At 33.5% G+C, this 14198-nt stretch overlaps 1 long non-coding RNA gene across 1 annotated transcript; it reads right to left on the bottom strand.

Annotated features, from left to right (window-relative positions):
• Positions 1 to 2957: 2957 nt before the first annotated feature.
• Positions 2958 to 11182, bottom strand: LOC114826085 (uncharacterized). Its single transcript, XR_003774940.2, has 4 exons — positions 10699 to 11182; positions 4402 to 10027; positions 3478 to 3687; positions 2958 to 3290 (listed from the first exon to the last, which is right to left on the bottom strand). It is a non-coding gene; the product is annotated as an uncharacterized lncRNA (long non-coding RNA).
• Between the last annotated feature and the right edge of the window lie 3016 nt (positions 11183 to 14198).

The raw sequence follows: 14198 nt of genomic DNA, 5'->3' as shown, positions 1-14198 counted from the left end.
TTTTTTAGTTTTAATTTATACCCATGTATTAATTTCTTTATACGCCCATATTTTTTAAAATTTCATTTGTACTCATAATTTTTTAATCTTTTATTTGTACCATAATTTATTTATAATGTACCTATTCTTCTTATTAATGTACCACTTTGTTATATGTCAAATGTACCAATTTTTTTAACACTACAGATACATTCTTTTGCCATTTATTATTTTTTATTGTTACATAGTTTTTATCCATTTATTCAATCAAAATGTTTGAATTTTTTTATTGTAGCCGTTTCTAACAGTATTATAATGAGGGATTTTAAATTTATAGGATTATAAATCTCATAAAATATCAAACAATTAATGTCTAAACTATAAAAATATAAATATTAATAGTAATATAATGAGGTGTACAAAGTCAAGGGACTTTGATCAAACTTTGAACACAATTAAGGTTTTAGTAAAAAAATGTTAGGAATTAGGGACCGCATCCAAAGTATCCCTATATCAAATAATGTGGGGGTAATTTGGTAATTTGGTCATTATAAAATATAATATAAATATAAGTGGGATGAGAGAAAAGAACAAAAAAATGGAAGGATGAGTGAAAGTTGATGGTGCCCACGTGAAGGGGAAAGAAAAATTATGAATATTGTGTTCAAAACATCTTAAGAGGCACGTAGTGCGGGTGATAAATTAGTAAAAAAAATTTTAATTTTTTAATTTTATAAATTTGTATCTTACAATAGGCTAGTAATAATGTGATTCAATCAGATGTTGTGAATAGTAATTTTGGTGTCACCAAGCCGTCGAAAACATCTTAAGAGGTGTGTAATACCGGTTATAAAAAAAGTCTTCCGCATGTTGATAATAATGTGATTAAATTAGTTGTTAAATGATTGTTTATTTCTATTTATAACAAACGATATTATCTATACTAAGGAGGATGGTGATGAGCTTAGCCTCACAATGGGCTAGCAATAATGTGATTTAATTAGTTGTTTATTCAATATTATTTTCTCTATTTTTAAACACGTTCAAAACATCTTAAGAGGCGTATAATGCCGGTTATAAAAAAGGTCTTTCGCACACGGATAATAATGTGATTAAATTAGTTGTCAAATAAATTTTTTTTTAACAAATGATATTATCTACACTAAGGGGGAGGAGGTGGGTTTAGCCTCACAATGGGCTAGCAATAATGTGTTTCAATCAATTGTTCATTAAATATTATTTTCTCTATTCTTATTGTAAATTCTATAGAGACCAATTTTATTATGTGAATTCAACTGTTTTAATTGGTTTACGAGGGGTTTCTTCTACCATGATCTAAGATTATTCATTTACTTCAAATATTTGACTTTCTTTTTGTCAGTTTACGCATATAAATACATTTAAAACGTGTAAGTCGCGCGTAGCACGCAGCGATTTAAAAAATGCCTTTTGCACGCGCTCATGTGCGTGCATGAAGGCTAGTACATATGCTAAAACTCAAACTCAAGTGCACTGTTCATGGGCAGTGTGTGGACGAAAATGCCTCTCAATTTGTTTGTTAAGCCAAATTTTTGCCATCTTTTCCACAGTAAAAGGACGGCCCTGCCCTCGAAGGCCACACATTGTTTCTTTCCTGTTTCAATTTCTTTGGATGCTTCGGTGCTCTTTCTTCTTTTCTTTATGGTTGTTGCCGTTCTCACCCATTTTGGGATTAGCTTTCTTTATCTCTCAAACCCTAATTTTTCTCCCTTTCTGATCTCATCTATTTTCGCTCGCGCCAATCAGTCAAACTGTAAAAATTTCATCCATTTGCCGTCGTCACCTCTCTCCGCTTGCGCCGATCAGTTGAACTGTAAAAATTTCGTCTGTGTGCCATCGTTGTTCATATTATGCGGTTTAAAAACAAATAATATATAATTACTAAGAGATGTTGCTCATCTCATCTACGATCAACTACATGTCATTCTCATACCAGATAAAGTGAGTAAGCTGTCAATCAGAGACTGGCTGAGCCATATGATTACATTTAGGGGTGGTTTGGGAGTGAGGTGCTTAAAAAAAAAGCACCCATGAAAAAAAGCTGTGAGGGTTTTAGGTGTTTGGTAAACTAATAAAAAAGGGGCTTATTTTGGAAACTGCTGTGAGAATAAGCTGAAATAAAAGGAAAAGCTGAAGCAGCTATTTGCAGCTTTGGAAAACTGGTTTTTTTTAAAGCACACGGAGCTACAGTGCTCTTTTAATGAAAACATCCATTATCAGACTGCTTTTTTTTCTTTCCAAAAGCACTTTTACAAAAATGTTTACCAAACACTCTGCTGATTTATTTCACAGCCGTTTATTCTTACAACACAGCCGCTTATTCTCACAGCAGTTTTTTTTCAAAGCACATCAATACCAAACCAGCCCTTATTTTGCTCATTCTAAGCAACCCTTTTCATTTTTCAGATAAAATTAAATTACTTTTAAACAAGTAATGTAAACAAATAATTCATATGCATCGAACACTAATAGCTCAAATAGTTAAAAATGTGAGTTGATTTTTATATTCGAGATCAGGCTTATTTGATCATTCGAAATGGACAACATTAAGTGGCTCAAAAATCAGATTCTACTGTAATAAAATCTTCAAAATTTTAAACTGATCATCGATTTAACAATTTTATTTATTTATTTATTCATAACTAGATCATACAGAACTCTAATTATTTTAGATTTGCCATCCTATTAGAGTGAAAAAACTCTCTTTCCTAGCTAAGTTTTAGCTTTAACTAGCGAAAGTGTCTCTGCGCGATACTGCGGGTTTTAAAACCGTATAAAACATATAGAAAGTTATAAATGTATATCCGATAGGCAATACTATTTACATACATGTGGAAATCTTACAACCCTATTTACGAAAAGGAACAAAATAGCAAATAATTTTGGAAAAACCATTTATATACGGTGACTTCATATTATGCAAAATTTGTGCAGACCCATTTTAAGAATAACATATGTGATTCTTCATTGTACACATAATTAAATTGTTACCCCATTCTTCAACACTATCAATCTGTTTTTGCCAATGAACACAAACACACACAGCCAACTACAGTTTCATTGTAGAAAGTGGTTCTACAACGTTTGAATTGATGGTACACAATTCTGTGATTAGATGGGTGAAGCAAAACCGTATGCTTTTCATGCTTATCTAGGCTCAAGTGTATCCCTAATCTGTACATTATCTATGAAATCTTTGTAATTCACAATGAACATGTTCTGCGCAGGATCAGTGGTGTTGGAGAATACCAAATGGATAGAACCCCATCCCACTGCACATACACAACCCCACGAAAATCGAAAAATACTTAGAACGAAGGCATGAAAAATTTAGATTTATTTCTAGCCTTTGAATTAAATAAAATCAAGCAAAAATCAAACAACAAAATAAGCAAAAACGTGCATAAGAAAAAAAAGTGTGCAGAAATCATTTTCCTTTGAGTAAAATGAAGAAATTACATGAATTGGGCCTGAGAATTCCGTTAGAAAATGTCAAAAATCCTGCAGAATTAAGGGCCTTCTTGATTGGGATGAGCAGAGTGGACGAAATAGGCACATTGGGTGTATTTGTAGATCAAGACCTGGTGTTCTAGCTCTATCTATTGAGATGGAGAGAAAGGTCCTCTGCCTCCTGCTATACTCCATTGCATGGTTGCAGCTCCTGTTAGCCTTATTAGGTTATACAATTAAAACACAAACGAATGAGTGACTAACCTGATTCCAACGGTAGCCATGGAAGTCGAACACGAAAGGAAGTGGGCATGGCAACACCAAGATCTTCTATAAGTTCCTAGCCGAATACAACTACTCTATGGGAAGCATTATGCTGTGTGTTCTAGGGCTTATAGGGACCGGTGTTTTATATAGGCTAAAAGCTAGGGTTTCCATCCATAAAGGAAACCTAACTTACTTTATTAGCCTCCAAGTCAAGTATCATAATCATATTCAATTAAGGATTCCATCAATCCTATTTCCAGTATAAGACACCTTATATAGGATTGATATCTTTAAGAGATCAAATCACAAATAACATTATTCTTCAATATTACATTCCTATTACATATAGTAGACCACTTAAAGGTTGATTTATATTGGATAAATCCAACATTCTCCCACTTGGTCTACAAAATGTAATATTCACGTTTATACTTGAGATTGGAGACTAATGTCACTTTAGTGGCCATGTAACAGTGATTACATCTCGTCCTTAATGCAATTTCTGTCAAATGCATTTCTTAACATGGAACTAACAAGGTTGTAGGGTTGACACAACCCAGAACCTTCATAATCACACATGCTAAGATCCTCATTCACATGAAACACAAATTATGATCAAGAGATGAAACTTTAAAATTAAACTTTAAATTAACCAAAATGTCTTACTTTATATCATCTCAGGTCCACCTTATTGTAACTCACAAGTTACACTTTATGCTTCTTCGAAGCCTTAAATCTGCCAATGCAGATATCCTTCATCTAATGAAACCACTATAACCTGCAGGGGTGAATACATCTCCAAAACAATCATGCATCAGTTTCATTAGACCGATAACAATACAAACAATGTTTGTAACCAACGGACACAACTGAAAATACCAAATAGGCACATGTCCAAGTAAAATATCCCAAAACTTCATAAAACAAATTAATTCAACACTTGTGAGCAAGATGAATTAATATGTTTTTGACACTGATCTATGCACCATATCAGTTACTTTCATAGTGATTTCCAACACCTGCGGGCAAGATGGAAATCCTCACAACTGAGGCAATGCACAAATCATGTCATGCCATTTAATATGCAATTTGATAACAACTTGATATCTGATATATATTTTATCAGATTATTGACTAGCACACGAAAAATGTGACTTAATGAATCCAACTGGAGATTAAAATGAATACATGGATTATATACATACCTTATAGGTCATCTGCAACTGCAAGGCATTACTAACACAAAACTCAAACTCCCACTGATCTGCAACATCGTTACTTAATTTGCAAATCAATACTTAAATCATACTTTTGAAAATATGCCTTTGGGAGTAGCCTTACTTAGTCAATGAATGCATATTACCTCAATGAAAGGTACAACTAAGCTTGAAAGCATTCACTGCTGTTTACACAAAACATGTATCCAACAACCATCTTATATGTATTAATAAGTCCACATTTATGCTAAGTCCTTATGAGCCCCAAAACAAATGATCAACTGAGAAATCCAAATGATTGGCAGTAACAGAAAAATGCACGCATATACCAAGTATACATTCGTGCAACTTAAACATATTATAGACATTCGAGTAACGCAAATTCATGGAAGATAGAATAATGCTTTAATAGATTCATGCAAGTCCACTTAATGCTCACAATTTTAGAACAACTCCCACTAAGTTTTCAGAGTTTATACTTGCAAATAAGTTAATGAGTGTGAAGCCCAATTTTCGTTCACTAATTCTCCCACTTGGGCAAACACTCTTTCAAAGATGTACCTAAATAAAATTGCTTTATATTTTAGACATAATAAAATAGATATTACAACCAACACAAAGTTGTTAAACAGAATTTCAGTAACGAGGTACACTCACTTTAGAATTAATCATAATTAATTTATATGCTTGATTGCTACAAAATTTATACTGATCAAAATAGACATACTAATCTTCATAAAATAAAAATACAGAGCCATTTTGGGTCAAAATAGTAGTCTAAAGTCACGTCTCAAAAAACATCACAATCTGCCAGTAAAAACTGTCTATACGAGCATGGGTTACTAGTAAATTCACCATAATTAACATACATGGCAGAAAATTACGAAAATTTTCAGACACATAGTAGACATTTATATGTTGAACATATCCAAAATTCAGGTCATTTGGTGATCATTAGACATGTCATTCACCCGATTTAAATCAAGACACGCAATCTGCCAGAAACAATTATGTGCATCTATCATGAATTTATATATCCATAACAAATTCAATTTCATATCATTTCAATTTCGATGTCCAAAGGAAACTTTAGTAGTCAAATTTCATCCTCTAAACCGACATCATAATTCAAATTGAAAAGATTTACAAGCATAAGACTTAAACAATGCGTACCTTAGCAATCATTGATTAACCTTCATGGATCCAACACTTTGCATCAACAAGTCTCATAAAGAGATACAAAATACATCATGATGCAACCGATTTCCATGCCTTCAAACCAAAACCTTTTATGGGGCTCATTGTGGAAATATTTGTCACTGATGGCATGGAACTTTATCCCAATAAACTTCATGAAACTAAATTAATTTACACCTGTAGGCAAGAAAATTAACTAGTTTCTAGTACTAGATTTTATGTCACAAAAGTTCCTTCATGAAAAACTTCAACACCTGTAGGCAAGATGAAGGTTTTCACAACTTCTGTGAAATAAAACCCATACTATGCCATCTTAATTAAACTAAAAGAAGTAATCCACACCTGTAGGCAAGAAGATTATCCCTTTTATTCTAATTAAGATGCAAAGTTGACCGAAGTAACTCAAAAATACAGTCTCATCATCAACTAAGCCGTTGCGGCTTCCTTTAGTTGAAAAGGCATTGATCAACTCTGCCCTGAAACGATACAAGAAGTCACATGGATTAATTAACTGTAAGTGACAAAATTATGATAACCTGATTCGAGCTTCGAGTCTTGCCAACAAATGGCACTAATTCCTTCATAACTCCCTTTGACATTAAATTAATCTCAAGAAACCTGACAGCATACTTGAAAAAGATTAATCACATATAGAACAAGTTTTATTCCACCACAAGAATGTCAATACTTATCATTACAGAGTCAATTGCTTGAAATAGAAATACTTTATGTAATGCAAAAGAACAATACATTCCTTTAATTTAAAAACTAAATTGCTCAAATGTTTTCTTAAATCAAACGGGTTCCTTTTCTTTTGTACATTTCTTTCCGTAGTACAAGGCTCCTAAATCATTAGCATCAAAAGCGTGCATTAGCCTTGTAAATACCAAATTAAACAAAGGAACTACCAAAATTCTTTTCTTTCAAAAGAAACATCTCCAATACATGCCATACATTAGGCTTGTATAAGTTTCTTTTCTTCTCCCCTTATGACACATAAAAATTACTTATCAAAGTATTGTTTAAATTCTTTAGGAATAGGAAAAACCACAAACAATAATACATGTTTGAAAATTCATGCTTATTAGTTAAGCCACATACTTTGAATGAAATACATACCTCATGCCTTCATATGTTCACTACTTCTTTATAAACATATATAATCACATGACCACCATAATTCTCATATAAGAATAAATAGAATACAAATGAGAAGTGTCACATAATTACTGCAAACCTCATTCATCTGTATACTGTACTTGTTCTTGCCACCGAATGCTTTCTGTCACTCTCAGTCAATCCACAAGTTATGCATCAATTTCATAGTTAACTAGTCACGTACAATTGAATGACTATACTGAGATAGGAAAGCAAAATTATAGACAAAACTAATTTGATTAGTCAAGCAAATTTCTTATGGAGTTAATATCATTATAAACCGTACTTGAATTAAATCTCCAATCATACTTAAGTACCAGCATACTGCATTACTAATCAACACATTTGTGTCTTTACATAAGATCATCTCAAGCTTAAAGCAATATAGGACAACCCAATCCCTTTAATAAAACACGCCATATGTCAATTTTGCTCCATGCTTGCATACTTAAAATTGAATCCATATTAGATATTTCCGACAGCAACCAATGACATGGCTATTTAATTCAGTCTATATATATTTCCTACACATAATCATGTAATGCAAAAAGGAAAACAGAACCTGCAATAATCCGTGAGGCATTCGAAGGGTGGTTAGTGTCCCCTTGTTGCCTGTCCACCCAGGACGCACCTCACACAGGTGTTCTCGCGTGTGGCAGTAAAACCCCCTTAAACTTGCGGCTGGAGCTTTTGATTCCAGCAAGCTCGCTCTTATGTGGCACTAACAAAAATTAGCCGCGAACAAACAAGATAGATTTGACTTTTACATACTTCTTGGCATGTTTGCATATCCCAATTGCCGACACTTATGCAATTATTTCTTGTTAAATTGGAGTATCACCTCAAGCCATTTTGTAGAGAACAAATCAGTGAATGTGTAATAGAAATTTATGGCAACCAAATTATATCATAACGGTACCTTAATTTACTGGAGTAATAATTCAAATAAATTGCAAAACCTTAAATTTATCATTGCTCTTCCTGATCGAAAAGAAGTATATTAACATATACCAGATTAAAAATTGATAATGTCAATTCTTAGTCAAACACATAAATCATGTGCCTATTTTTATACAGTTGCCAAACATAAAATAATTGGATCCATATTCATGACATACTTAACTGAAACATGGTATTCAATGTATGTACATGCTCTACAATACTTAGCACATCACTCATGCAAGTACATATTTATCTTATTACCAATTTAAGCTTTCAGGGATCAACCCAAATATATATCAGCCAAAATATCATAAACCATTATGGAAATCAAAGTCAATGAAACAAACCATTTTGCTTTGGTAGATGACTTCGTTCTGCTTGCTAATCGAAGGGACCTCTTCAGTAAGGTCAGAACAAATATAGCATGCTTACAAAAATTGAGATCATCAGTGGCACATGGTAAATCAATTCAACCAAAACACTAGCATGAAGATTGAAATAGAACAAAACTGTTATTCTTCTTAGTGCCATGATTTCCACTGTAAAATACATAATGTAATACCACGCCTTACATATATGCTTCTTTAAGTTCCTATATGATTATAGGATTCCAATTCCTATATGGTTTTTCTTAAATTTCATGCTTCAATTCCATAATGTAATTCATGCTTTGATAAAAAATAAAAAAAAATAAACGCCTCTAGCTCTAAGCATAGTCCAATTTCCAATTGGCAAGCAAAACTATGTGGTTATACGTAATACACTGCATACAATACAATATTGTGGATTCGTGCTGTAATCAGGCAACTTGTCTTGCTGATAATAATCAGGGTATCAATTAGCATAGTTCTTAATAAATTTCCCTTGACTGCAACCATAACATTAGTGAAAAATATTATTTTTCTGTCGAATCCTCAAACTAAGGAGGTAAAGCTAATTGCATATATTACACGAATCATCCGCGAGCACTTGTCGTGAAGAGGAAGAGATAGACATGGGTATTTTTTATATGGAAGACGGAAAGCCCGAGGCTGATCTAAGAGAACCCATCAATTCCCGTAACAAAAGTTTAATAAAAGTTGTTTTCCCAGTTGAATATTGACCCAAAAGCATGACCATGGGTTTAGAATAATTATGCAACCTGATTCCAATCAACAATTGAACTTATTCAAATCGCATGGTGATGTTGCCGAGTATATGCAATGAGAATTTGGATTAAACAAGCAGTTCAAGATAATATTATATAATCCAACATTAAACCTAATAGGTTTTAATTATATAATCAGTGGCTCTGATACCAACTGTTAGCCTTATTAGGTTATACAATTAAAACACAAACGAATGAGTGACTAACCTGATTCCAACGGTAGCCATGGAAGTCGAACACGAAAGGAAGTGGGCATGGCAACACCAAGATCTTCTATAAGTTCCTAGCCGAATACAACTACTCTATGGGAAGCATTATGCTGTGTGTTCTAGGGCTTATAGGGACCGGTGTTTTATATAGGCTAAAAGCTAGGGTTTCCATCCATAAAGGAAACCTAACTTACTTTATTAGTCTCCAAGTCAAGTATCATAATCATATTCAATTAAGGATTCCATCAATCCTATTTCCAGTATAAGACACCTTATATAGGATTGATATCTTTAAGAGATCAAATCACAAATAACATTATTCTTCAATATTACATTCCTATTACATATAGTAGACCACTTAAAGGTTGATTTATATTGGATAAATCCAACAGCTCCATTACTCAAACTCCCACTATTATGCTCTGAAACACAACCAGAAATCAGAAAACCGAAAAAAAAAATATATATATATATATATATCTGAAGTTGAAAACATTTTTAAAGAAAATTAAGCAATTCAGAGCCTTTGAAATTGGCCAAAAAGGGAGAACAGAGCTTCTGCACCCATAGTGAATATATTATGTGAACGTGGTTCTTGCTCTCTTTCTCTCAACATCACGATCATGAAATCTTCGACATAATCAAGAAACAAATTTCTAAAGTCCAATTACATTAAATCACAAATTCAAAACATTTTTTTAACATGCAATTATCGAAACATAAATACATAACGGTAAATAAATCTTCACAGTTTTGGAGGAGGAGCAGAGAGGAGGAGATGTGCGACCACCATGAAGCTCCAAAAGGTTTTCTAGTAGACCGGGAAGGAAGAAATCACGGAACATATGACTTTTTGTTCAGTTTTCATAGGCTATACAAATTGTTCGAACAGAAAATTCGGGTCTTTTAACAAATATTTAACAGATAGAACTCAAAAAATTTAAGAACGAAAACAAAAGGTTCGAAATTTACTCAAACCCAACAATAACAGACGAAATTAAAATTAATTGGAGCAAGGTCAGGGTACAAATTCGAAATTCCAAAAACCAAAATTATACGCAAAACATCAAAATTCATAACACAAAGAACTCACCGAAATCGAATCGAATGGAGAGAACGAACCATTAGGATATGAGGAATGAGGCAAGGCAGGGGCTACTATGAGTGAGTTTTGGGTTGTGGATTTCAGATATCTCATTCGGGGAAAGGATGAGGATTCTAGGTTGGGGAAAGCAAGGAGCAGGGAGAAAAAGGAGGATGCTTAAAAAAAGCAAAACAATTTCTAGGGTTTGATGGAGTCTGTAGCCAGTTGGACTTGCTAGAGAGTTTTATCATCGTGCTGTCGAAGAGAAAGAACGACAGCTACGAACTCAGCAGAAAGAATGGCAACCTTGTAATAACACAAACTAAGCAAGGGTAAAATCAGAACTACACTGTGCTTATGAACAGTGTTTCGGTTGATTTTTTAGTTTTAGTATATATTGAATTTTAACTTTCTAGGGTGGAAATTTGGCTGCTTTTTGTAATAAATAAATCTTTATAGATCGTAGCTGAATTATATATGAAGAGGAAAGAAAGTTGGTTGGGGGGGGGGGGGTTTTGATGAGACCAAAGTGAGTTTTGTATATGACAGTGAAAAGAAGCAGATGTGTGTGAACACATGAGTTTTGGACACACACAAATAGACAAGTTCAACCAATCAGAAATACTAATATAGACAAAAGCACAACTGGCATATAATTTGGACCACATCAGAAGTGTTGTTGGATACTTAGCAGGAAAGGGATCCTATACCCAATCCACCGAATTCGGAATCTGGACCAATGAAATTTGATCCAACAGCTACAGTTGTTACAACTTTTAAAGGGATCCCCTGTTTGTAGCTGTTGGATCAAATTTCAACGACCCGGATCATGAACTTGGTGGATTAGGTGGAAAGGGATTCGGAGATGATCCCTTTCCTACTTAGCAAACCTCTCTCTAACTATCTTTTGGAGATTCATGAATATAACCGGGATACCGGGATATATCACTTTTTCGGAAATTCTTACATACAAACAAATTAGAACAAATATAATCACATATTATGGATTTGTGGCATGCTAAGGTTCAATTGGTCCAACCCAAATAGAAATTCTAATTATTTGTAGATAAACTGTCATCTAAAAAGATTTGAATATATCCATATTGTTAAGAATGATGAACAGTTAATTTATAGCAAAATCAAAATGGACATTACATTTTTGTTACAGTAAAGGAAATCGAATGCTTTGACTTGACCGAACCCTAACCCATTTCCGTATTCACCCTTGCCGTTTGGGCAACCCCTAGGGCTTAACCAACTTGGATACTTGCCAAACCCTCAGACATTTAAAAGTAGCAATTTAAAAGAGAGGAAATAACCTACCCTTCCTCGCCCTACCCTTTTTTTCCCAAACCCTCAGACATCTAAAAGTAGCAATTTAAAAGAGAGAAAATAACCTACCCTTCCTCTTCTTTCCCTTTTTCCCAAACAGTGCTAGTATTTCTCATCAGAAGAATATGGGTAGACACTTGACGAGCCTGGTCTTTCCAGAAAACTGCCACCACACTTTCCTCCTGCTGCTCCTCCTGCTATGTAGGTCACAGTCTCCACTAGTTCCTCAAAGATTCTAGCTTTGACCTGACCTCATTTTGGTGGGATACTCTTATTGGCTATGACTTTTGATCCTTTGTCTTTCTTCACCGGCTTATTGCTTTTGCTTTCCATTTGATGAAGCAGCGGAAATTAAGAAGTAGGAGAGCAAGTGGTAAAGTGAGCTGAAGTGAACGTGTAGGGAATTATAATAATATATTGTTGGTGGTGGAAGCAATTATCAATTAGGGCAACTTTATCAAAAAGGACTTCAATCATATCATTCATGCATGCAGTGTGAACACTATATAAACTATTTGGGTGTGTTTGGAATCTTTGGATTCCCATACATAGATTCCGTCCCCTTGTAAACTATTTGGGTGTGTTTGGAATCTTTGGAACCCCATACAGATTCCATCCCCTCACTCACTCTCTCTCTCTCTCTCTCTCTCTCAGTGCATAAACCATGTTAGGTACACAAAAATGCGCGGATGTATGTATAGCGAGAATATGCACGGATGTATGTATAGCGAGAAACACTACAAGAAAACATGGCTTAGGTGGCGACAGATGATGAGTCTATATTATACCATATATTTTACCCTAATCTTAGTATTAATTTATTGGTTATTTTGGTAGAATTTTGATACTTTGTTATATATTTCCAATGTAGGACATTCGACTAACTCTGGAGTAAAAAGTGATCAGACGGATGAATATTGGAGTGATTCTAATTGGAGGATGTTCGTGAGTCTTTCAAGATAATTGTGTCAAAATTCCAGATTTTTCTACCAGGCCGTTTGGCTGTGGTGAAGAAATAAATGCCCAGTGCGCAGCTTTCCCAGATTGACGTTTGTGGACATTTTGGAGGTCAAGATGGCATATTTTGAGGAAGATTCCTTCTGAGGATTTGTAGGGGACGTCTCAAGCTTTCAAAAGAGACCTTTTGGGACCAAATCGGAGTTGATTTGGTTCAAAAGTGTGATTTTCTGATAAGTCCGAATTTCAGTTCAAATAGGAAACCTTTTATTTTTTGTTTTATTATTTTATTATGTTTCCTAGTTTTATTCTAAGTTTTTAGGGTTTTATTTTGAATTAGTATAAATAAGATATTTAGATATTAGGGTTAAGGAGGAGAGGACGCATGCACTATTGGAGAATTGCTTTTGACAATTCAAGTTTATTTTCAAGATGTTTTCTATCCATGTTTTTAATAATATTTTGTTTTACGGTTGATCGTAACTAGTTTTGTTTGCTAGGGCGATGCCTTGAGCCTTAGCATGAATATGTAGTTTTTATTTAATTGCTTATGATATTATGCATGCATGCTTTGAATTATTAATCATTGTGCTTTAAACTGTCTCTATATCTTAATGCTTAGCTACCATTAGGATGTTTAGATAAGTAATTGTATGTAATTCGGTCAGAATACCATCGGGGAATTGAGTATTGCTTCTTGTGATTAAGACTATCTCCAATGGTTGGGCTAAAAATCAAATATTTTAGTCCGGAAAATTTAGCTTTTAGCCCAGAAACAGTTTTTCTACCCCAACCGTTCTGACCTAAAATTTTAGTCCGGGATTATTAAAGAATGAACTTAGGTTATTTTTTTTTCTTAAATTAAATTAAAAATAAATAAATATGTAGACTATCGTAAATTAATTTTATGAACATTTTAATCTAAAAAAAAATAAATTCCGATAAATATTGAAAAATCACTAAATTTTCCATAAAGCAAGCATTCAAAGTGTGGAATAATAAGTACAATAATTATTGAAGACATCTAGATTAGTAGAAACAATAATTAATAAGACATAAATTTAATAAAGTACATAAACCACATAAACTTAATACAATTGATAATTCATAAACCATATAATTAATAAACTACATAAACTTAATACAAACGACAATTAATAAACTTAATTAATAAAGCACATAATTCATACACTACATAAACTTAATAATCATATCCAACA

This window comes from Malus domestica, chromosome 07 (genome assembly GCF_042453785.1).
Source record: "Malus domestica chromosome 07, GDT2T_hap1".
In the NCBI taxonomy this organism is placed as follows: Eukaryota; Viridiplantae; Streptophyta; class Magnoliopsida; order Rosales; family Rosaceae; genus Malus; species Malus domestica.
Note: the sequence above shows the minus strand (reverse complement) of the source record. Positions and strands in the feature narration are given on the sequence as shown.